The following is a 23,267-nucleotide window of genomic DNA, read 5'->3' on the forward strand; positions in this document are numbered from 1 at the left end:
GTTAAGTGAGATTACAGTTATGAGCCACCATCCCTTGCCAATAAAGGTGTTTTTAATAGCTATAAGAATATTGCCTGCAAGGATGTTTGATAGGTTTTTTGATATTTCATTCTGTCTTGAAATGTTTGCCTTGTCAATGTTTTATTTTTCATAAAAGCTTTACTCAAGAATCAGGATGACCACTATGTTATCTAGTAGTATAATTTGGAGTCATTTATTATAAATCTGAAACTGACTTGACTGATGAATCTTGAGCACTGCTTATTGTGTTCTAATTTTGGTAGCTGTTTCAATAAAGTAGCTCTTGTAGAATAGGAAAACTATCATTTTATTCTGAAATGAGATTTTAATTAAAAGGTTAGTTTTTCCTATTAATAAAAAATGGAAATTAAGATTGCTTTTCTTGCTGCACAAAATTATTTACATACTTTCCTCTCACTAGGAAAGAGGGGAACATAAAATGTTCCACGGCTGTAATTGCAGTTCTTAGAGCTGTAACTCAGATTACTATACTTCCTAAATGTAAAGTGGTTATTAATTTTAGCTGGAGGAAAGCAGAAATGTTCAGAGGCAAATGAAGATTCTGCAGAATAAGCAAGCTCAGATTGTGAAAGAGAAAGTTCACTTGCAGAGTGAACACAGCAAGACCATCTTGGCAAGAAGCAAGCTAGAGTCTCTTTGTAGGGAACTTCAGTGTCAAAATAAGACATTAAAGGTTAGTTGGTTTATTTTACTGTATTTCAGGAACTACTTAGGCTGCTTTTATAATCGCCTTGTATCTACTTGAAATACATTCTTGCTCTATGTCTTTTAATGGGAATTAGTTGCTATAATGGCTGCTGGTTAACTGGCTCAGTTACACTTGTGCTGGTAGATCAGATTCCTAAGCAGAGGACTTTGTAGACATCTTAACACAGAAACCTTGGTTTTTGTTTTGCTTGAGCTGATGCTGCCTGTTAGGTAACTCTAAATTTAAGACTCGCTCTATGTAAATTTTGGTTTCAGATTCAAGGATAAGCTCTACCTTAGTCTACTGTATACTTGATCACAGGGAATCTAGATGAGATTGGTTTTTATGTTCACAGCTCTCCTGCTTAAAAAGCTCAAAGTTGCCAGATATTTTTGTTGGCCTTTGGTGTAGTTGGTTACCATGTCCTTTTTTGGTAATGAGTGAAAATCTTAGCTGAAATGAAGAAACCGGTAGCCATAGTTAGTGTGAGTTTGAGAAAGAAAAACACATTGTAGAGCTCTACTATAAAAGTTAATAGGATAGATTGCTAAATTACATTCTGGCATCGTTGGCTATTTGGTTGCTAAATACTTTAGAATATTACTTACAGCTAGGCTGATTATAAGAGAAGAGGGATTAAGTATGACAGCTTGTCTCAATAATGGAAGTAAAAAGCAGAGATCCTGGAAAAAATGTGCAATCCATCAGAGGAACTTGTCTGACTTTGTGGTATTGCTAGGGGGGTGTATGGTTGGAGTATTATTTTGATGGTGCTGGATCACTCTCATCACAGTAAACTCTCAAGAACATAGGACAGCTTGTGAAATAGTTTCTTACTTGTAAGGTTTGTATTTATTTTTCTTGCTTTTGAAATCTTGGATTTAAATATAATAAAATTAGATAGCACTGTCAATATTTAGACTGTACTGATAACTGTTTAGGTAGAGGTCTTTTGACACTTGTATCCTAGTAAGACTTTGAAAGTAAACTTTGTAAGATAATGATTTAGTTTGTCCCTTCCTTCTTATAAAATTGAAAGTGTAACTCAGAAAGTAGGCTGTAAGATCTTCAAGCTGATGTAGGATGGTATACTGCCTAACCAGTGAGGATGACTTTTGGGAAAATAATGTGGAAGAAACTAACTGTGTGGAGCAGCACCTTACTTATATTTAATTATAGTACAGTGAATATCTGGATCAGCAGATAATACTTATTTTATAATAGGGCATTTGCTTTTCTCTAATTATCTACTTAGAAAAAGCTGCTTGCTTGTAAATGAGAGATTTCTGGTCATAAATAACGGGGAGGAATTATAGTTTAAAAGCAACACCTCATGGGAGCAATAAATGAACTCAAATTGCAGTAGCTTCTTTTTTGAGAGCTTTATCTGTAGGTCTATACTTTTAACATACATTATTTTGGATAATAAGGAAGAACATATGCAGCAGAAAAAAGAGGAGGAAGAAGGTCTTAAATAAGTAACTGCACATTTCCAAATTACTTTAACTGAAATTCAAGCCCAGCTGGAACAGCATGAAATACACAATGCCAAACTGCAGCAGGAGAACGTGGAAATGGGAGAAAAGCTAAAGAAGCTCACTGACCAATATGCACTGAGGGAAGAGGTAAATGGCATTTGGTTTGTTTATTGAGAGCTGGTCACCAGTAGCAAAAGCTACACCCTACTGTAAAGTAAAAACTCTTTCACAGGACAGTATTTTAGAACTTCTGTGTATGCACAGTGGAAATTACATGTTTATTAGGAAAAGAGTAGAAACCTGTAAACAGAATGACTAAATTGGAGCATCACTTGGCCCAAGTGTCAGTGGAGTAAGATAAGTAAAGGGATTTCTAGGAGATGTGTACCACTTGTCTCCCATATGATGCTACAAGATTGTCATTATAGCATACAGATATTTTTCTCTTATGCAGCCTAGTAATACAGATTTGGTCCCTAAATAGTCTGTATCTCAGATTTCTGTGACAATCTGAACAATAGAAACAGGAGAATTGTGTTATTTGTGAGAATAAGGAACCTACTAATTACCCATCACCAAGTCATATTGTTTGTGTAATCATTGAAGTAAAAAGTTTGTGGAGGACTCATAGTTGTTGAACCTGGTCATTGGAGTTATTTTATAAATTGATGTGGAAGTTGTATGATGTCTACACAAAAAACAAATAGGTGATAACCTGCTTATTTGTTTTTATTTTTTCTTTACATTTAGAGGTCAAATACATAGGGTAAGATTTCAATTTTCAAAGGATGCATCCCCTTCCTTTATTATGCTTTAATCTAGTAAAATATATATTGAAATCCTTAGTTAGTAGATTAAAATTGGAAATAGAAAGTGACAATTTCAAATTAATGAAACAGTAAATATTATTTTGTGCATATCAAAATGTTATTTTAATTTACACCTTTTCATGCTACTTTTGAAAACATTTTTCTTAAGATTTTGAGTATCTTTTAAACCATTTTCCTCTATGTTTCAAGAACATTTCAAACTTATTATGGAAGTTGCAAACTTATAGTAGAATATATCACTTGGCTTTAGCAATTATTTACTTTTGTTTCTAGCAACTCTTGTTTCCGTCTATTTTTAAGCAAATCCAAGATATCATTTTATTTATTACTATTCGAACGTACATCATGAAATAAGATTCTTTTTAAGCCATAATCACTGTACTATTTTTACACCAAAAGGTTAAACAATTACTATGTAATCACATACCTTGTCACGGTTCAGATTGTTTACATCAAGATCAAAATAAGGTTTATACATTTTATTGTTTTAATATGTCTCAAGTCTTTTTAGTATATAAGCTTCCCCCCCTTTTTTTTCCTTGGAATGTATTTATTAAAGAAAGTTTTTAGGCCTATGTAGTGAACTTGTAAAAATTAAATTTGTTTTATGTTATAAAGTGTGTTATGAATATCATCAGTTTTTTTTTAAAAGAACCCTTTAAATTCCATTATTTTAAATAATGGTATTAAAAATAATTAATTTTATTTTTTTATTATTTTACTATTTAGGATTTATATTTTTTAACTGTATTAAACTCTCCAAATTTGCTGTAGAAGTAGCAGATTGGGAGAGTACATGTGTTCAAGTTGTGCTACTTGTAAGTCTTGTTTAGATACTACAATCTTTTTCTTTTATCAGAAAATAATGGAATAATGATAAAATCAGTTGCAGATTAAGACAGATTATCTGTTGCAGTCTTCTCAAAACTTAATTTAAGTACATTATTTTCACCTAGCATTTCTTCCTTCACATAGAACCTCCATGTGTGAAGGGATTTCCTAATGAGTCTATTGTATGTACGATAGCACTTAATGATACAGCTTTTAAATAATAACAGAATTTTACCAAATGTTTAATATGTGCCAGGCATCAAGCACCTTACACAGTTTAATTATTGAATAGATTTGGACAGCAACTCTGCAAGTTAGGTATGGTCATGAACCTTTGCAGTTAAGGAAACTGTGTTTCACAAGGAGAAGAAATTGTCCTGGATCATACAATAAGCTAGGATTTGCTCCAGACCATTTTTTTCATTTTATCAGGCTACCTACAATTAAGGAATTTCAGAAGATTTTGTGAACAAAAAATGTCCAGGAATTATATTATATTCAATATTATATAATATAATTATAATTATATTATATTGAATGTAATATATTACATTCAATAAATGAATTTGATATTTTGATCTCCTTATCCATCTTTTTCTTGATAAAATATCAGCTTTTTTTTTCCAGTGTAGGGCAGAAGCAAGAAGTATTGTGATGGGGACAGCCCACGTCTGATAGGGTGGGGCATGGGGCAGCAGTTAGAGGGTTATGCTCTTTCCAGTGTGGGATAGTTTGCAAGATGATATGTTGTAGACAATTCTGCAGTGACAGAGACAGAAGGAGTCAGTGTTCTTAACTACAGTGGTAGCAGCAGAAAAGAAGGGTAAGCAGGATTCTAGAAATTTGTGTTATATTTTCTCCCCACTGTATTTATTTCTTTGGTTAGTGATGGAAGAAATTCTGTTTTCCTGTAGCAAATTAATAAAGCATTCAAACATAAGGAATTACAAGAACAGTTTGTAGATGCCAGACTTCAACAAACAGCACAGCTGATAAAAGAAGCTGATGAAGGACATCAGAGAGAGAGAGTTTGTAAGTTCTACTTCTTGAAAAAAAAAAAAAGATTGCCAAAATTGTAACCAAAGCCATTTAAAACAAACTCCTCACTTAACATAGTGCCAGGGCACGCAATTTTGTTTCTTACTTTCTGGATTTGGGATATGCGAGTATGTATGTGTGTGTGTGTGTGTGTGTGTGTGTGTGTGTGTGTGTGTGTATTAAGCTTTCTGTTTCCGATGAAATTTTTGTATGAAATTTACTGGAGATAAGATTAAATTAGTGGAAAAACAAGATAATTTTGCTTTCTATATAGTGGTCACCAAGTTAAAGAATGTGCCAGTCATTAGGCAAGATAGGCCTTGAGATTTAGGGACAGTTAAATTTTACACCAACTTACTGAACATGAGACTTCTACCTAGTGTTACGTTTCATTTTTAAATAAGCAATTTAAAAATTGGTAAATGATTTGTTTACTTTGATTATATTCTGGTATAATTTTCTGACAAAATTATCTGTGTTTTAGCATTGTTGCTAGAATATATATTCAGATTTTGTCTGTCCATAATTGAGAACACAGAAAAAATCCCATTTGAGTATATGCATTTACCCCCACAGAAATGAAACTATATTCTATGAATGAAAAATGATTTTAGTAATGTGGTGTATTACATTTTCTTCATTCAAGTAATGTAGGCCCTGAGTAGAGCATGTTATGAATATTTAGTTCCTTAGTGTTTTTTTCATTCAAGCCTCTCATATTGAATGAGTCTAGGATTTGGAGAGATATTTCACACAGCATGTCTCTTCATTGCAAGCTGACAGATACCAGTACACAATTAAAGAAACTTAATTGCACCTTTCAACTTGGAGTATAAATTTTGTATGTATCTATGTATATCTATATGTGTATTTTGTGGCTTAAGGCTTATTTACATAATTTGTGACATTTTACCTTAGAAATTCAGTGACTGAATTTCACAGCTGCTTCCTATGCATCTTTATTATCTATGTTTCTGAAAAACTCCAATATTAACTAATCTCTTTTCTTCCCTTAGCTGTTCCTTGCCTGTGGTTTTAAAAAAGTGACCAGAAACTAGGTCTCTATTTTCATTGCTTTGCTGCATATTCTTTTAACCTGCTCCGGTCCTTTACAGAGTTCAGGGGCTTTCTAAATAACCTAGACAATGTAAAGATTCTCAGCTGCGTTTTCTGTCTGTAACTGTAGATGTCTAGTTATTCCTCATGTAAAACACAACATTTCAACCCTGAGTATTATAAACTTTATTATGTTTCTAGGTTACTTTTTCTCTTTAAGCAATTATTCCTACATTCCTAAGTGTTCACCAGTGGAGCAGATGAGAGATACAAGTAGTTAGAAATTGAGATAATTGGGTTGACCTATCATTGTTGCTAGGATAATTACTGGAAGGTTAAGCCTATCTGTTAGACATTTTGACCATGTTTATAATTGTTGTTAGTATTCTGTCAGAATGTTTCTGTTTTCTAGTTGTTAAAAGAAGCAACAGAATCGAGACACAAATATGAAGAAATGTAACAAGAAGAAGCACAACTGAAAGAGCAGGTAATTTAACAGCAGAGAATAGCAGAATTTGTGTCTCCTTGTTCCCAGCCACAGACCAGAACAGAGGATTTGATTCTTGTCCTCTTGGAAACTTTCTCTTCTTTTAGGGTGACCAATTCATTCTGATTTGCCTTGATTTTTTTTTGGCACCATAAATGATTTTTATTCATTTTGGTACCCCTAGTTCCAGGTTGATTGTGATGGCTGGTTGTGATGGCTATTTTGAATGTTGGCTTTCCTCTGTCCCAGATATTTTCTCTAAAACCTTTAGAATTTTGTCTTATGGGTAGCTACATGGAATTTTAAAATATTACAAATGACCAGATAGTCCTATTTCCCCATAAAATTTTGTGTGTGTGTGTGTATGCTTTCTAAAAAAATATTGGGGCTCTTTCCATTTTACATTCTGGACCCCCATAGTGTCCCATTCTAGTCTTTGTGTGCTTTTATTGTTTGAGATAAAGGAAACAGATGCTGTATGTTCACTTTCTAAGGAAAGATATCAGAAATGTTGTTCAGAAAAAGCATAGATATGTGTGATTTTCCAGAAAATCACAATGGAACATCTGCACTTTGTGTACTTGATGTGAAAGCTCCTGATTTAGGATACTGCAATAGTAAGACTAGCTATTGCTTTAAAGGAGTATGTAGAGATAGGGATAGACAGTGTGCACAGTTATTTGGAAAATTTTCTAAGTCTGCTAATCTTCTGTGTACAGAATTTTCTAAATGCCAAATTTGGAAAATGTGTTTCCTGTTGTCATTTTTATGATATCATTTGTGGAAAGATTGTCTGTCACTGGACACATTCAGAACCAGTATCAATGACAGACTTTGATATACAATATACTTACTTTGGAGGTCATATATGTTTGTCGGCACATGCAAGAAATGGTTCAAAACATGGGGGACCTATACAGAACCTGAAACTGCTTGTGGTCAGCACAAGGTATGTAGATTCCAAGGATGCAGATATCTTAGTGTAATAAATATAACAAGATTTAACAAATTGCAGAGAGATTGGGGTTTGCAATGAACATTTCCATTGTCAGTGTGATCCTGGTTATGAAAAAAGGTAACTAAATGTAATGTTCTGCATGGCTTGCTGCTGTTATTCTCCCACCTAAAATAAAAAGTCTATGTGATGGCGTTAATAGAAAATTGCTTTTTCGACCTCTTTTAGGTTATCTTTTTCTTATTTGTACTCCCACTAATTTTCTCCCCCATCAAACTATTCAGCTTCTGGCTTATTTTTCTGCATACATAAAGGAAAGAGTTAGCCTTAATATTAAACTAAGAACTAGATACCCTCAACTAAGCTAAATACTCTAAAGGGATGCTCTTTTTACAAGAAAAGCTTTTCAAATGTAAGAAGACTTGGTAATACCCTAAGTATTATAGTTATATGAAATTCACAGCTATACCACTGTACTTCAGTTTTTATTACAACTGATGGAGTAGAGCTAATAAGTAATTTTACTTTTTGTTTGTTTATTTTGTTTTGTTTTTTGAGACAGTGTCTCACTGTGTCTCCCAGGCTGGAGTGCAGTGATGCAATCTCAGCTCTCTGCAACCTCCGCCTTCTGGGTTTAGGCAATTCCCCTGCCTTAGTCTCCCAAATAACTGGGACACAGGCAATTGCCACCGTGCCCAGCTTATTTTTGTGTTTTTAGTAGAGATGTGGTTTCACCATATTGGCAAGGCTGGTCTCCAACTCCTGACCTCATGATCCACCCGACTTGGCCTCCTGAAGTGTTGGGATTACAGGCGTAAGCCTCCATGCCCAGCCTTACATTTTAACATTTACAGTTAAAGATGATGAAGACAGTGAAGTTTCAGTGCATTTCAGTGGGTTATAAAAATTTCAGGCATATATTCTGCAGTCCAGGGATTGCATATGTGTTTCTGTTGTTTTTCAGTAATTTATCAAACCTAATGTTTAATTATATTAAGTTTTTTGAAAGTTACTATGTTATTTTAAAATCTTTTGGGGTTTTAAATTGCATTTCTGAAACTCTGAATATTTGATCAGTTTTTTCTATAGCTTTTCCTTTATATGGATAAGTTTGAAGAATTCCAGGCTACTATGGCAAAAACCAATGAACTTTTTACGGCCTTCAAGCAGGAAACGGCAAAGGTATTTACATATTTTTAATAGAATATTGTGTAAGAAGTAATTGATGTAAGAGGTTATTTTAAGCATAACTGTGGCCAGGCGTGGTGGCTCACACCTGTAATTCCAGCATTTTGGGAGGCCAAGATAGGAAGATTGCTTGACAAGAGGAGTTCAAGACCAGCCTGGGTACCATATCGCTACAAAACTGGGGAAAAAAAAAAGTGGCCATACGTGGTGGTGTGCAGTTGTAGTCCCAGCTACTTGGGAGGCCAAGGTAGAAGGATTGTTTAAGGCCAGGAGGTCGAGGCTACAGTGATCCATGATCATGTCACTGTACTGCAGCCAAGGTGACAAAGGGAGACCTTGTCTCTGAAAGAAAAACCAAAAAAAAAATTGCTACTTATATGAGTTTATATTAATCTGATAGTATCCTTTTGTTTTTCTTTCACCAGCTTATTCAGGCATTTTTCCCTAAAATTGCCCCAGAATACTAATTATCATGATATTCTGAGACTTTTACTATAATTAAAGAGAATTCTTCCATTAAGGACAGTTTATTTGTAGATGATTTTTGTTTAGTCACCTCTCTTAATTACTCAGTTCTTTCACATAGCCTTATGTAAACTAAAAATTTTATATAAAATTATTTTAAAAATCCAAGCCAAGGAAACTAATAATATGTCTTGGTAGGAATAGCTTTATTTCTGAGGACCTAGCTAAACCTGAAATATATTTACTCTTTGAAATTTAAACTATATATATATATATATATAGTTTATATATATATATTCACACAATATACAAGATGTATTCTTAATACAAAATTTAATTATCTATATAAACTATATATATTATATATAAACTATATATATGTATTCACACAGTATACAAGATGTATTCTTAATTAATACAAAATTTAAACTGGTTTTTAAAATTAGATGTAGAAAAATGTTCTGGGTTATTCCAATTCAGAATACAGGCTAAAATAGCAATTTTAAAGAGTAGAATTATCTGTCTCCCCAAATAAACAGATAGCACTGCGGTTTGGAGCATGAACTCTGAAACTGAGATCTCTAGCTTGCACTTTGTGACTTCCTTAGGGTGAGTCATTTACCTTGGCATTTCCCTATTTAAATTGAGATTTCTTTAAAATGTGCTGATTGGAAATAGTACAGTAGTTGGGTCTGGGAAATTCATAAGCATTCAATATATGTTAGTCTTGATTATTATTAGATCTTTTTGTGCTATAGATGACCATAGAACAAGTTATTTAACTTTTCCGTGTCTTTCTTTTCTCATGGTTAAAAATAAAAAGAGCAAAAACATCTAATATACTTCAGTCAATGTTTTGTTGTGTTAAATTCTCAAATTACTACCTTCATTACTTTTTAGACTTAGTAATTTGGAGAATTCATTGAGTAACAAATTAGTTATTCCTGCCTATCCTTTCAGCTATGACTCCACTGGAAGCGGAACTGTTAGGCACAGTGAAAGTGTTAGATGGACTGTAGCGTATGCTACATAGTGGGTTTAAAGGTGACTGTAGTTCAGCACCTAACAGATCTTCCAGAGCTCTTCTCATAGGTTTTGTACGAGTTTGACTTGTGATACAGTTTTGTTTGTTAACCAAAGCACAGGATATTTGCTCTATCTTACCTTTATTTTCCTTAACATTGCCTGGCTCATTACCTGTATTTGGAACAAAGCCGATTGAAGGATATACCTAAAGTTTATCCTGAGTTTCCAGGAATTCAGTTCTTGTAGTATAGGTTCTTCCTCCCCTTATTTTTGGACCATTTTGGTCTTTATCAAAATGTGAAATAAAGCAATCTTGTGAATTGAAAGGATAAGTTAAACTAAGGATTCAGAAATGCTAATATCTGTTTCCTGATTACTTACCTAAATTATGCTACCTCTAGTTCTTACACTGATTTGCTTTCAGATTATTGAGCTACTTTGGGGCTGAGAGTACATAAAATAATCTGATGGATTAGTTTAATTTATCATTTCTCCAGAAAACTCTTGGACATTTTTTCATATACTTCAGGAGCAGGAGATCTCAGCTCTACTGTCCACAGCTGAGCTGAGCTACACACCAGTCTTAATTGAGAGAATTCAGCTACCATGTGCTGATTCCCATGAAATTAAGGGCAACAAATTTGTTTTCTTTTAATGTGAAACTTATGCTTTGGTTACTGGTGCTTTTACCATAGGAGATTCTGAGATAAGCTTTACTGACAAAAGACAGATACCGCTTACTCTTATAAAGACAATACAGGTGTCAGCTGGTTGAGAAGAGTGAAGTGATGGAGGAAGGGACGAACATTGTAAAGTGATTTCTGTGGTGGATCAGGGTATGAAACTTAGAATTTAAATTTCTGATTATGTTGCTTCACAGCTGACAAAGAAAATTTAAAAACTGGAAAAAGAAATGGTAATATTGTGTACCAAATGGGAAAATAATAATAAAACACTTCTGCAAATGGCTGAAGAGGTAAGAAGGTTTTACATGACTAAATAATGGGTACTTACTTATTTCAGTACAAAGACTAAGTCATTATTTAGCCTTAATTAAATAACCTCTGGAAGTGTGTCTTTACCTTCAGAATGTGTGCCTAATAACTACAAGTTCTATTTATACACTTTGCTGCAGCGAGTTAGATTTTCTTGCATATGATAAACTTCTTTCCCTCAACATAGTTATTATCTCAGAGTTTCGTTGAAGAAAACTTTATCATATCGAGATTTTGCTTTCCTGTATAGCAAAGTTGAAGTTGCACAAAGTCAGTATTATTAAACTGACTTCCCTGTTCCCCCATAGTTTTTTGCTTTGTTAAATTCTGGCGTTGCCCAGGAATTTGCATTTCTAGGTATTCAAGCAAGGCTGATATTGCTAGTTCAGATACTGTGACTTTGAGAGTCATTTGCTCTATGTTAGAAAAGATAGCTTTACTCAGATTTTCCCCTAAGAGCATGAATTAGTATCTCCATTGCTTTTCTACCTTGATTTATTCATTTCCAAAAGGGAACTAAGTACATTTTACCAAGTTTGCTGTAAATACAGCTGAGATGCATACCATTTGCAGTTACTGAAGTTTTTATTTTGTAAACTTGATTGGACTAATTATAACATTTCATGAGAAAATGTTGGAACATTCTCTTCTCAAAAATGATAGAAAGGAAGAAAAACCCATGTAAAAATAACTTTAATGAACTCTTACTGCTGGCATTTTTTAAACATTTTCTCAAGTTATTTTTATTATACCAATGATAATATTTATAGCAATAATTATCATTTAATGGTAGATATTATAATGTATAATGAATTGATTGTTAGATTTTACAATGAGCATTCTACTCAGTCATCCTATGAGACTTCAGTAATGATATAATATGGCTAAAACAAATTATTTATATTTGGGTAGAAAAACTGCAAGTAGATGAAAATAGCATCTTCCCTTAATAGTTAGATATGATTTTATCTTCTTTATATGTATTTTTAGCTCTTCACTACAGAGCTTATTAGATGATAGAAAAAGCATAATATGGCTTATTTTAATTAAGATAATTAAAATTGACAGTTATCAGTTTGAAATTATTTTTTCAGAAAACATGTGCATTCCCTTGGTGAGTTATTTTATACAAAATAAATTAACAATTATAACATTATCTTTGCTTCTATAGGAAAAGTTTTGCTGGTATTTTTGATTAATAGCCTTGATTTTCTTCACACTTCATAGGTCATACTTAAAGTCAAAAGGTCCATTTTGGTTACTTTAAGGAAAATGACAGATAATTTTTATTGCATTGCGTAACAATAATTTTAAATATTTAACATAGCACCATACAGTGAGGTTTAAGACATGAAAACAAAGCAACTTTTTTTATTATGGCTCAATTTACTCAATTTTGGATATAGTAACCTAATGATATTTAATAAGGTTACATAAATCTTATCTTTTTTTCTTACAGAAAACTATTCGTGATGAAAACTATAAGGTCTTTCAAATAAAATTGGAGTGGTTAGAGAAGCTGTACAAGGCTCTTCAAATAGAAAGGAATGAGCTCAGTGAGAAAGTGGGGGTTCTGAAAGGGCTGGTCTCTGTGAAAGTAGCAGATGTAGATTTAGCAGTGCCTGTGATGCATTCTTGTGCTGACCTGGATTCTTCCAATATGCTGTACACTTCCTGTAAAAGAGCCCCAGGATTCCATCTGGAGGCTGACCCCAAAGGAATGAATGAAGCAAAATGCTATCAAAAGGCCCTCTCCACAGGACCTCCTCTAGGCATTGATTAAGATGAAGTGTTATCATTGTACTGATGGATACATTTTGTGTACATGTTTCTCTTTTAGTTGTAACTATTGATTTTGTAATGAAAATTTCCTCTACTTTTTCTACCATATCTCTATTTTTTGAGAACTACTGGACTGTGTAGTACAGAAAGCTTCTTACTAATTTCCCCAACTATGTTGCACATCAGCTTCATTTTCCCCCTTTATTGGAATGCATGTTTTCATTGCCTTGTCCTTCAAAGTGTACGTTTATGTGTTCATTACCTTAAATTATCTTAATTTGAGACTTTTTTATAATGGTTTCCTAATGTGAAATCAAATACTAATTTAAACTCTGGAGCACATAATATATACATAAAAGAAAATATAAACTGCTTAATATTGTCAAGTCATTTAAATGATAAGTAAAACTCCAATGGATTAAGAAACAAGCATGGCATATTTGATTCAGATCAGTTTTTTGACAATATTTGTATGACTTTCCAAATTGATGTGACTGTAAACCTTGAATTGCTCAAAATTAGCAGAATATATATACATATATATATACATACACACACACATATATATACACACACACACATATGTATATATACACACATATATGTATATATACACACATATATGTACATATACACACACACATATGTACATATACACACACATGTATATATACATATATACACACACATATACACACACACACATATACACACACACACACAGATCATTTAAATGTAAATGATGTTAAGAAAAACCAAAACAGTAGCATATGCAGGCAAGTCATTGGACCAATAGGCTTAATATTTATGAAACTGAAAATTGTTCTGCTTTAGTTTCAGGTTACAATTATGTTTAAAGAAAAAAAAAATCAGTATCTAGATCTCTGCACTTGGCGTGGAAAATTTTGAACTATTTATTCCTTAATTTTTCTTTTATTTCAGTTTCTCATAGAGCTAAATGGTTTTACATAAATTCTCTTGTCAGATAATTTATATAAATATATGTAAATGGTTTTACATATATTCTCTTGTCAGATTTGTGGTCTAATAGAGGTAGAAAATGGAAATTTTCCCAGTACTTAGAAATACGGTACTTAAGAAGAAGTCTAGGATGTGAATTACATACACACTTCCCCTAGTGACTATGATAATCAAGGGGGCAGATAGCAGAGGAAAATAAGTTAACATGAAATTTGACAAATTTTATTACTTTGCCAAAATTAGCAAAACAAAAATACTCACCTTCCCCTGCTCATCCCCCAACTTTTTATAAATATTCAATTCAGCTACAAAACAAAATACTAAACCCACTTCTTTCAGAGGACATGAAGATACCTTATATACCCTAAAGTTAATACCAGCAGTCATATTTTATCAGATCTAAAGCTGGATGTAAGCTCTTAATGTTATACTAAGGCAATTTCTTAGGCTGTGACACTTCTTTATGGTACTTGTTTTTAGTGAAAGGTAAATTTTGGGGAGAAAGCAATGTGAAAAACAGAACTTGGTCTGTTGTTTTTGGCATACTGTTTATGTTAGATACCCTGTGTTACAACACAATATTAAGAAGATTTGCATTGTATTTTGGAATTTGGTTTCCTTTCAGAATTATTCCTCTGGCTAGCAGTGGAAACAACAACAACAAAACCCAAAGGAACCCTTTGCAGAAGATTCCTCTGTAAATGGCCCTGTGGCATGCCCAGTATCTGCAATGTTCTAGAATAGGAGTTGGCAAACCTCTCTGTTTGCTAAGACTGCAGAGTTGAACATGTCCATAAATGTATAGACTCTGACCCTGTTTTTTGGCCCTGTTTCTGGACACTGTAGCTGACCAAGAAAATGTTTAGATGTTGAGATCAATTAAATTGTTTTGTTGTATCATTCTGGAGTTGTAATATGTGTAGTGGCAGGGGATTCCAAGCTGTAGAAAAAACATGAGTCTAGAATGACAGAGTGTGTCATCTTCAAATGTGTATTAGTACATTTCTTGATGATGAGACCAATATTTCTAAGTTAATGGAACTATTTTATTAGACCTGAAAATCACAGTTCAATTCTTGTCTGTTGCAGAATTATCTACCTGTTTCAAACTGTAAATCAAAATAACTGTGAAAAAAGGATTCAGTACTGATAAACACACTGCTTTGTTTTTATTTCACCTCTTTTTTAAGGATATGATTTTATAAGAGGCAGTTCTCTTTTGCTTTACAAGACTTCTGTAGAGTTTGTGGTTTTGTTCTGTTTTGTTTGGTTTTGTTTTTTTACCTAATATTAATCTTATTTTATCTACTCAACTTCGTTCAGGTTAACTAAAGATATAATGGTTAATATAGTAGCCTCTGTGTATTCTTTATAATCAATATCACCTTAACTGTGTAACAGTGAAGTTCAAAAATAACTGTTGGAAAAAAGTTGCTATTTCTGTTGCTATTTCTAAGGTCTTAAAAAACATAGTTAATTGCCCAATTTAAAGATGCATTACCATCTGGTTAGTTGGCAAAAATAACTTCATTCAGTCAGATCTCTGTTAGCATGGCCACTCCGAAACCCCCATTTAAAGTAGGTGATCTACCCCCTTTAAAGTAGGCGACTTTAAGATTTCTGTAGTTTAACTTCTGGCAAGGCTTTTAAGAATCACAGTATCCAAGAATTTTTCTACTATCAGTTAACCTTAGCCTATCCAAATTTACTGGGCACTGAATAGATATAAATAGGAGGTGATACTTGTATAAAGAATTTCAGTGTCTTATTATTTAGTCATGGGTGAGCAAAAGTTAATATAACATTATGTAAACAATTAGATAGCTTTTACTTTCTAGACCAGGGGTTCCCAACCTCGAACTGGTAGTGATCATGGCCTGTTAGGAACCAGGATGCACAGCAGGAGGTGAGCAGCAAGTGGGCAAGTCAAGCTTCATCTTTATTACAGCCATTCACCGTTGCTGGCATTACTGCCTGAACTCCACCTCCTGTGAGATCAACAGCAACGTTAGATTCTCATTGGAGCACTAACCCTATTGTGCCCTATGCATGCAAGCGATCTATCTTGCGTGCTCCTTGTAAGAATCTAATGCCTGATAATCTGTCCCCCCAGATGGGACTGTCTAGTTGCAGGAAAACAAGCTCACAGCACCCACTGATTCTATATTAGGGTGAGTTGTATAATTGTTTTATTATGTATTGCAATGTAGTAATAATAGAAATAAGGTGCCAAATAAATATTATGCATTGAACCATGCCCAAACCATCCTCCTCCCTCCAGCCCCTCAACTGCCCTGTCTGTGGAAAAAATGTCTTCTATGAAACATGTCCCTGGTGCCAGAAAAGTTGGGGACTGCTGTTCTAGACAACCCTGAAGGAAAGCAAGTTGAGGCACTTTTAAAAGAGATCAAGAAGTAATGTAATGGAAAATAGAAATAGAGAGAGCCAAGAATCAGCTTCTATTGAAACAGCCATTAAACAGGCAAAAACATCAACTCTTTTGGAACTCTGGAATCTAATATAAACAGACCGCAGGGTACTACTTAGTTTAGAATGAAGAGACTGCTAAAGTTCTCTAAGGATTGTGGCATTTGACTATCTGCCTATTATCCCATATTGTCTACCTTGGCAATAGTTGTGGAGACAGCAGCCCCCCATTACTGGCTTTAACAATATGAATGAAATAAGCTTACTGGCTTTAACAATGTGAATGAAATAAGAACAAAACTTGAAGTTAATTTTTAAAAAAATAACAAAATTTGTGGGTGTAGTAAAAGGAAACTCAGAGCAATGAATATTTGTAAATACATTATAAGATAAGAAAGATCTTCAATTAATAACATGTTCATACCTTAAGGAAAAAGCAAACTACTAGCTACTAGAGGAAGGAAATCAATATTAGGGTATAGATACGTGAAGCAGATGATGTAAAAATAATAGAATCTGTGAAACCTATGGTTCCTCCTTGGAGAAAGATCAAAGTTGTCAAACCTTTAACTGGACTTCCCGAAAATGAAAGAAGGTGTAAATAAGTAAAATTAGAAATGAAAGCGGGGACATTACTACTCCACAGTAAAAATGGCTGTAAGAAAATACTATGGAGCCAGGTGTGGTGACTCACACCAGTAATCCTAGCACTTTGGTATGCTGAGGCAAGTGGATCACTTGAGTTCAGGAGTTCCAGACCAGCCTGGGTAACATGGCAAATGCCTATCTCTATAAAAAAATACAAAATTAGCCAGTGGTGGTGGATGCCTGTAGTCCCAGCTACCTGGGTGGCTGAGGCAGAAGGATCCCATGAGCCCAGGAGTTGGAGGCTACAGTGAGTCATGATCCTGATGGTGCACTCCAGCCTGGGCAACAGAGGGAGACACTGTCTCAAAACAGAAAATACTGTGAACAATTGTATGCCAACAAATTAGATAATTTAGATGAAATGTATACATTCTTTTTTTATATACTGTAAGTTCTAGGGTACTTGTGCAGAATGTGCAGGTTTGTAACATAGGTATACACATGGCTTGGTGATTTGCTGCACCCATCAACCTATCATCAACATTAGGTATTTCTCCTAATGCTATCCTTCCCCTAGTCCCCCACCCCGCAACAAGCCCTGCTGTGTGATGTTCCCCTCCCTGTGTCCATGTGTTCTCATTGTTCAACTCCCACTTATGAGTGAGAACCCCTTCCCCTTCCCCTTCCCATTCCTTTCCTTCCCTTTTTATCCAAGGTGGAGTCTCACTGTGTCACCAAGCATACAGTGGCATGATCTCAGCTCACTGCAACCTCCACTTGAGTTCAAGCAATTCCTCTGTCTCAGCCTCCCAAGTGGCTGGGACTATAGGCCTGCATCACCATGCCCAGCTAATTTCTGTATTTTTAGTAGAGATAGGGTTTCACCATGTTGGTCAGGATGGTCTCGGTCTCTTGACCACAGATGGTCCACTTGCCTCGGCCTCCCCAATTGCTGGAATTACAGGCATGAGCCACCGTGCCTGGTCTTGGTTTTCTGTTGTCATGTTAGTTTGCTGAGAATGATGATTTCCAGCTTCATCCATGTCCTTACAAAGGACATGAACTCATTCTTTTTCATGGCTGCATAGTATTCCATGGTATATATGTACCACATTTTCTTTATCCAGTCTATCACTGATGGGCATTTGGGTTGGTTCCAAGCATTTGCTATTGTAAATAGGGCTACAATAAACATAAGTGTGCATGTGTCTTTATAGCAGAATGATTTACGATCCTTTGGAAATATATCCAGTAATGGGATTGTTGGGTCAAATGGTATTTCTGCATCTAGATCCTTGAGAAATTGCCAAACTGTCTTCCACAATGGTTGAACTAATTTACACTCCCACCAATGACGTAAAAGCATTTCTATTTTTCTGTGGCCTCGCTGGCATCTGTTGTTTCCTGACTTTTTAATAGTTGCCATTCTAACTGGTGTGAGATGGTATCTCATTGCGTTTTTGATTTGCATTTCTCTAATAGCCAGTGATGATGAGCTTTTTTTCATGTTTTTTGGCTGCATAAATGTCTTCTTTTGAGAAATGTCTGTTCATGTCGTTTGCCCACTTTTTGATGGGGTTGTTTGTTTTTTTTTTTAACTGTAAATTTGTTTAAGTTTCTTGTAGATTCTAGATATTAGACTTTTGTCAGATGGGTAGCTTACAAAAGTTTTCTCCCATTCTGTAAATTGCCTGTTCACTCTTATGATAGTTTCTTTCACTGTGCCAAATATCTGTAATTCAGTTAGATTCCATTTGACAATTTTGGCTTTTGTCACCATTGCTTTTGGTGTTACAGACATGCCCGTGCCTATGTCCTGAATGGTATGTGCCAAATTTTCTTTATCCAGTCTATCACTGATGGGCCCTTGGGTTGGTTCCAAGTATTTGCTATTGTAAACAGTGCCGCAATAAACATACATGTGCATGTGTCTTTATAGTAGCATAATTTATAATCCTTTGGTTATATACCCAGTAATGGGATTGCTGTGTCCAATAGTATTTCTAGTTCTAGATCCTTGAGGAATCACCACACGATCTAGCACAGAAAATTTGGAACAGAGCTGTAAGAAACAGACTGAATCAGTAATCAAAACAGTCACACTTCTGGGCCCTAGGGCTGATGTTTTTAATCTCAGCCTTTTCGGAGGCTGAGGCGGGTAGATCTCTTTATTGTGGGAGGATGAGGCAGCAGTGAGCTGAGATGACAGCACTGCACTCCAGCCTGGATAACAGAGTGAGACCCTTTCTCACAAAAACACACAAAAAAACAAAAAATACTCCTTACACAAACTAATAGCTTTAATAGACCTGATAGCTTCAATGTCCAAAAAATGGAAAAAGAGTGAACACTTCCAACCTCATTCTATAAAACATTACTCTGATAAAAGCAAATAAACTTCATGATCATATAGACTGATACAGAAAAGTCATTTTAAAGTACCATCCTTCCATGACTAAAAACACTCAAAAACTAGAAGTAAGGGAAACATAGGAATTTTCTTAACATGATAAAGGACTTCCTCAAACAAGCCACACTGCAGCCTTGACCTCCTGGGCTCAAAAAATCCTCCTGCCTCAGCCTCTCAGGTAACTGGGACTACATGCATGCACCACAATGACTGGCTCTCATTTTGTTGCCCAGGCTTATCTCAAACTCCTGTAATCAAATGACACTCCTACCTCAGCCTCCCCAAATCCTGGGATTGTAGACATGAGCCACCATGCTTGGCTAAGAGCATTTAGAAAACATAGTTAACATTTAAGTTATTACTAACTGTAGGCATCCTGTGAATTACATGCCTATATCAAAACATCTCATGTACCCCATAAATATATACACCTACCACGTAGTAACAAAAAAAATGTAAAAACCACAAAGTACTTCAACAACAGTCTTCCCCTGAGGTTAAGAACAAGAAAAGTCTCTCTCTTTTTTTTTTAGTATTTTACTGATTTTCAAGTTTTTAAAAATTACACAAACACTACATGCTTTTTATAAGAATTACCATTACTGAAATAAGTGAAAAATGTTACTAACAAAATTGATATCATTCTCCTGTCCTCACCCTCTCAGTCCCCAGAGGAGCCTCATGTAAAGGATACACATTTTTACTTTTTACGAGACATACAAGTATTTTATGAGTATTTTATGAGGCTTATAAGCCATAAGAGTTAGGCCAGAAAAAGACATGACATTACCATATAACACGTATTTGTGTTTTATATACCAGCAATGAAATTTTTCAAAATTGAAAATTTAGAAAATAATTTTAATTACAACGTTTTGAGAGTAACATATACTCAAATTTATTCAAAGAGGTAAATTACTTGGACACAGAAAACTACAAAATAGTGCTGAAAAAAATTAAGTCCTTAAGTAAATAGAAAGATATGCGACACTCATAAAATATGTTATTAAAAGTCTAAAGGCTTTTAATGCAAAAATGGAAAAGCCCATCCTCAGAATTATGTAGAATTGCCCTCAGTAAACGTAAAAGAACAGAAATTATAACAAACTGTCTCTCAGATCACAGTACAATCAAGCTAGAACTCAGGATTAAGAATCTCACTCAAAACCACTCAACTACATGGGAACTGAACAACCTGCTCCTGAATGACTACTGGGTACATAACGAAATGAAGGCAGAAATAAAGATGTTCTTTGAAACCAACGAGAACCAAGACACAACATACCAGAATCTCTGGGATGCATTCAAAGCAGTGTGTAGAGGGAAATTTATAGCACTAAATGCCCACAAGAGAAAGCAGGAAAGATCCAAACTTGACACCCTAACATCACAATTAAAAGAACTAGAAAAGCAAGAGCAAACACATTCAAAAGCTAGCAGAAGGCAAGAAATAACTAAAATCAGAGCAGAACTGAAGGAAATAGAGACACAGAAAACCCTTCAAAAAATTAATGAATCCAGGAGCTGGTTTTTTGAAAGGATCAACAAAATTGATAGACCACTAGCAAGATTAATAAAGAAGAAAAGAGAGAAGAATCAAATAGATGCAATAAAAAATGATAAAGGGAATATCACCACTGATCCCACAGAAATACAAACTACCATCAAAGAATACTACAAACACCTCTACACAAATAAACTAGAAAATCTAGAAGAAATGGATAAATTTCTCGACACATACACTCTGCCAAGACTAAACCAGGAAGAAGTTGAATCTCTGAATAGACCAATAACAGGAGCTGAAATTATGGCAATAATCAATAGCTTGCCAACCAAAAAAAGTGCAGGACCAGATGGATTCACAGCCGAATTCTACCAGAGGTACAAGGAGGAACTGGTACCATTCCTTCTGAAACTATTCCAATCAATAGAAAAAGAGGGAATCCTCCCTAACTCATTTTATGAGGCCAGCATCATCCTAGTACCAAAGCCAGGCAGAGACACAACCAAAAAAGAGAATTTTAGAACAGTATCTGTGATGAACACTGATGCAAAAATCCTCAATAAAATACTGGCAAACCGAATCCAGCAGCACATCAAAAAGCTTATCCACCATGATCAAGTGGGCTTCATCCCTGGGATGCAAGGCTAGTTCAATATATGCAAATCACTAAATGTAATCTAGCATATAAACAGAACCAAAGACAAAAACCACATGATTATCTCAATAGATGCAGGAAAGGCCTCTGACAAAATTCGACAACACTTCATGCTAAAAACTCTCAATAAATTAGGTATTGATGGGACGTATCTCAAAATAGTAAGAGCTATCTATGACAAACCCACAGCCAATATCATACTGAATGGGCAAAAACTGGAAGCATTCCCTTTGAAAACTGGCACAAGACAGGGATGCCCTCTCTCACCACTCCTATTCAACGTAGTGTTGGAAGTTCTGGTCAGGGCAATTAGGCAGGAGAAGGAAATCAAGGGTATTCAATTAGGAAAAGAGGAAGTCAAATTGTCCCTGTTTGCAGATGACATGATTGTATATCTAGAAAACCCCACTGTCTCAGCCCAAAATCTCCTTAAGCTGATAAGCAACTTCAGCAAAGTCTCAGGATACAAAATCAATGTACAAAAATCACAAGCATTCTTATACAGCAAAAACAGACAAACAGAGAGGCAAATCATGAGTGAACTCCCATTCACAATTGCCTCAAAGAGAATAAAATACCTAGGAATCCAACTTACAAGGGATGTGAAGGACCTCTTCAAGGAGAACTACAAACCACTGCTCAAGGAAATAAAAGAAGATACAAACAAATGGAAGAACATTCCATGCTCATGGGTAGGAAGAATCAATATAGTGAAAATGGCCATACTGCCCAAGGTAATTTACAGATTCAATGCTATCCCCATCAAGCTACCAATGACTTTCTTCACAGAATTGGAAAAAACTAATTCAAAGTTCATATGGAACCAAAAAAGAGCCCGCATCGCCAAGTCAATCCTAAGCCAAAAGAACAAAGCTGGAGGCATCACACTACCTGACTTCAAACTATACTACAAGGCTACAGTAACCAAAACAGCATGGTACTGGTACCAAAACAGAGATATAGATCAATGCAACAGAACAGAGCCCTCAGAAATAACGCTGCATATCTACAACTATCTGATCTTTGACAAACCTGAGAAAAACAAGCAATGGGGAAAGGATTCCCTATTTAATAAATGGTGCTGGGAAAACTGGCTAGCCATGTGTAGAAAGCTGAAACTGGATCCCTTCCTTACACCTTATACAAAAGTCAATTCAAGATGGATTAAAGACTTAAACATTAAACCTAAAACCATAAAAACCCTAGAAGAAAACCTAGGCATTACCATTCAGGACATAGGCATGGGCAAGGAATTCAAGTCTAAAACACCAAAAGCAATGGCAACAAAAGCCAAAATTGACAAATGGGATCTAATTAAACTAAAGAGCTTCTGCACAGCAAAGGAAACTACCATCAGAGTGAACAGGCAACCGACACAATGGGAGAAAATTTTCACAACCTACTCATCTGACAAAGGGCTAATATCCAGAATCTACAATGAACTCCAACAAATTTACAAGAAAAAAACAAACAACCCCATCAAAAAGTGGGCAAAGGACATGAACAGACACTTCTCAAAAGAAGACATTTATGCAGCCAAAAAACACATGAAAAAATGCTCACCATCACTGGCCATCAGAGAAATGCACATCAAAACCACAACGAGATACCATCTCACACCAGTTAGAATGGCGATCATTTAAAAAGTCAGGAAACAACAGGTGCTGGAGAGAATGTGGAGAAATAGGAACACTTTTACACTGTTGATGGGACTGTAAACTAGTTCAACCCTTGTGGAAGTCAGTGTGGCGATTCCTCAGGGATCTTGAACTAGAAATTCCATTTGACCCAGCCATCCCATTACTGGGTATATACCCAACGGACTATAAATCATGCTGCTA

At 34.9% G+C, this 23,267-nt stretch overlaps 1 pseudogene; it reads left to right on the forward strand.

The window, feature by feature from the left end:
* LOC129025878 (gamma-taxilin-like) overlaps window positions 1-12,897 on the forward strand; it is a 45,563-nt pseudogene extending 32,666 nt beyond the window's left edge.
* Window positions 12,898-23,267: the final 10,370 nt, after the last annotated feature.

This window comes from Pongo pygmaeus, chromosome Y, assembly GCF_028885625.2.
Source record: "Pongo pygmaeus isolate AG05252 chromosome Y, NHGRI_mPonPyg2-v2.0_pri, whole genome shotgun sequence".
NCBI classification, from domain to species: Eukaryota; Metazoa; Chordata; class Mammalia; order Primates; family Hominidae; genus Pongo; species Pongo pygmaeus.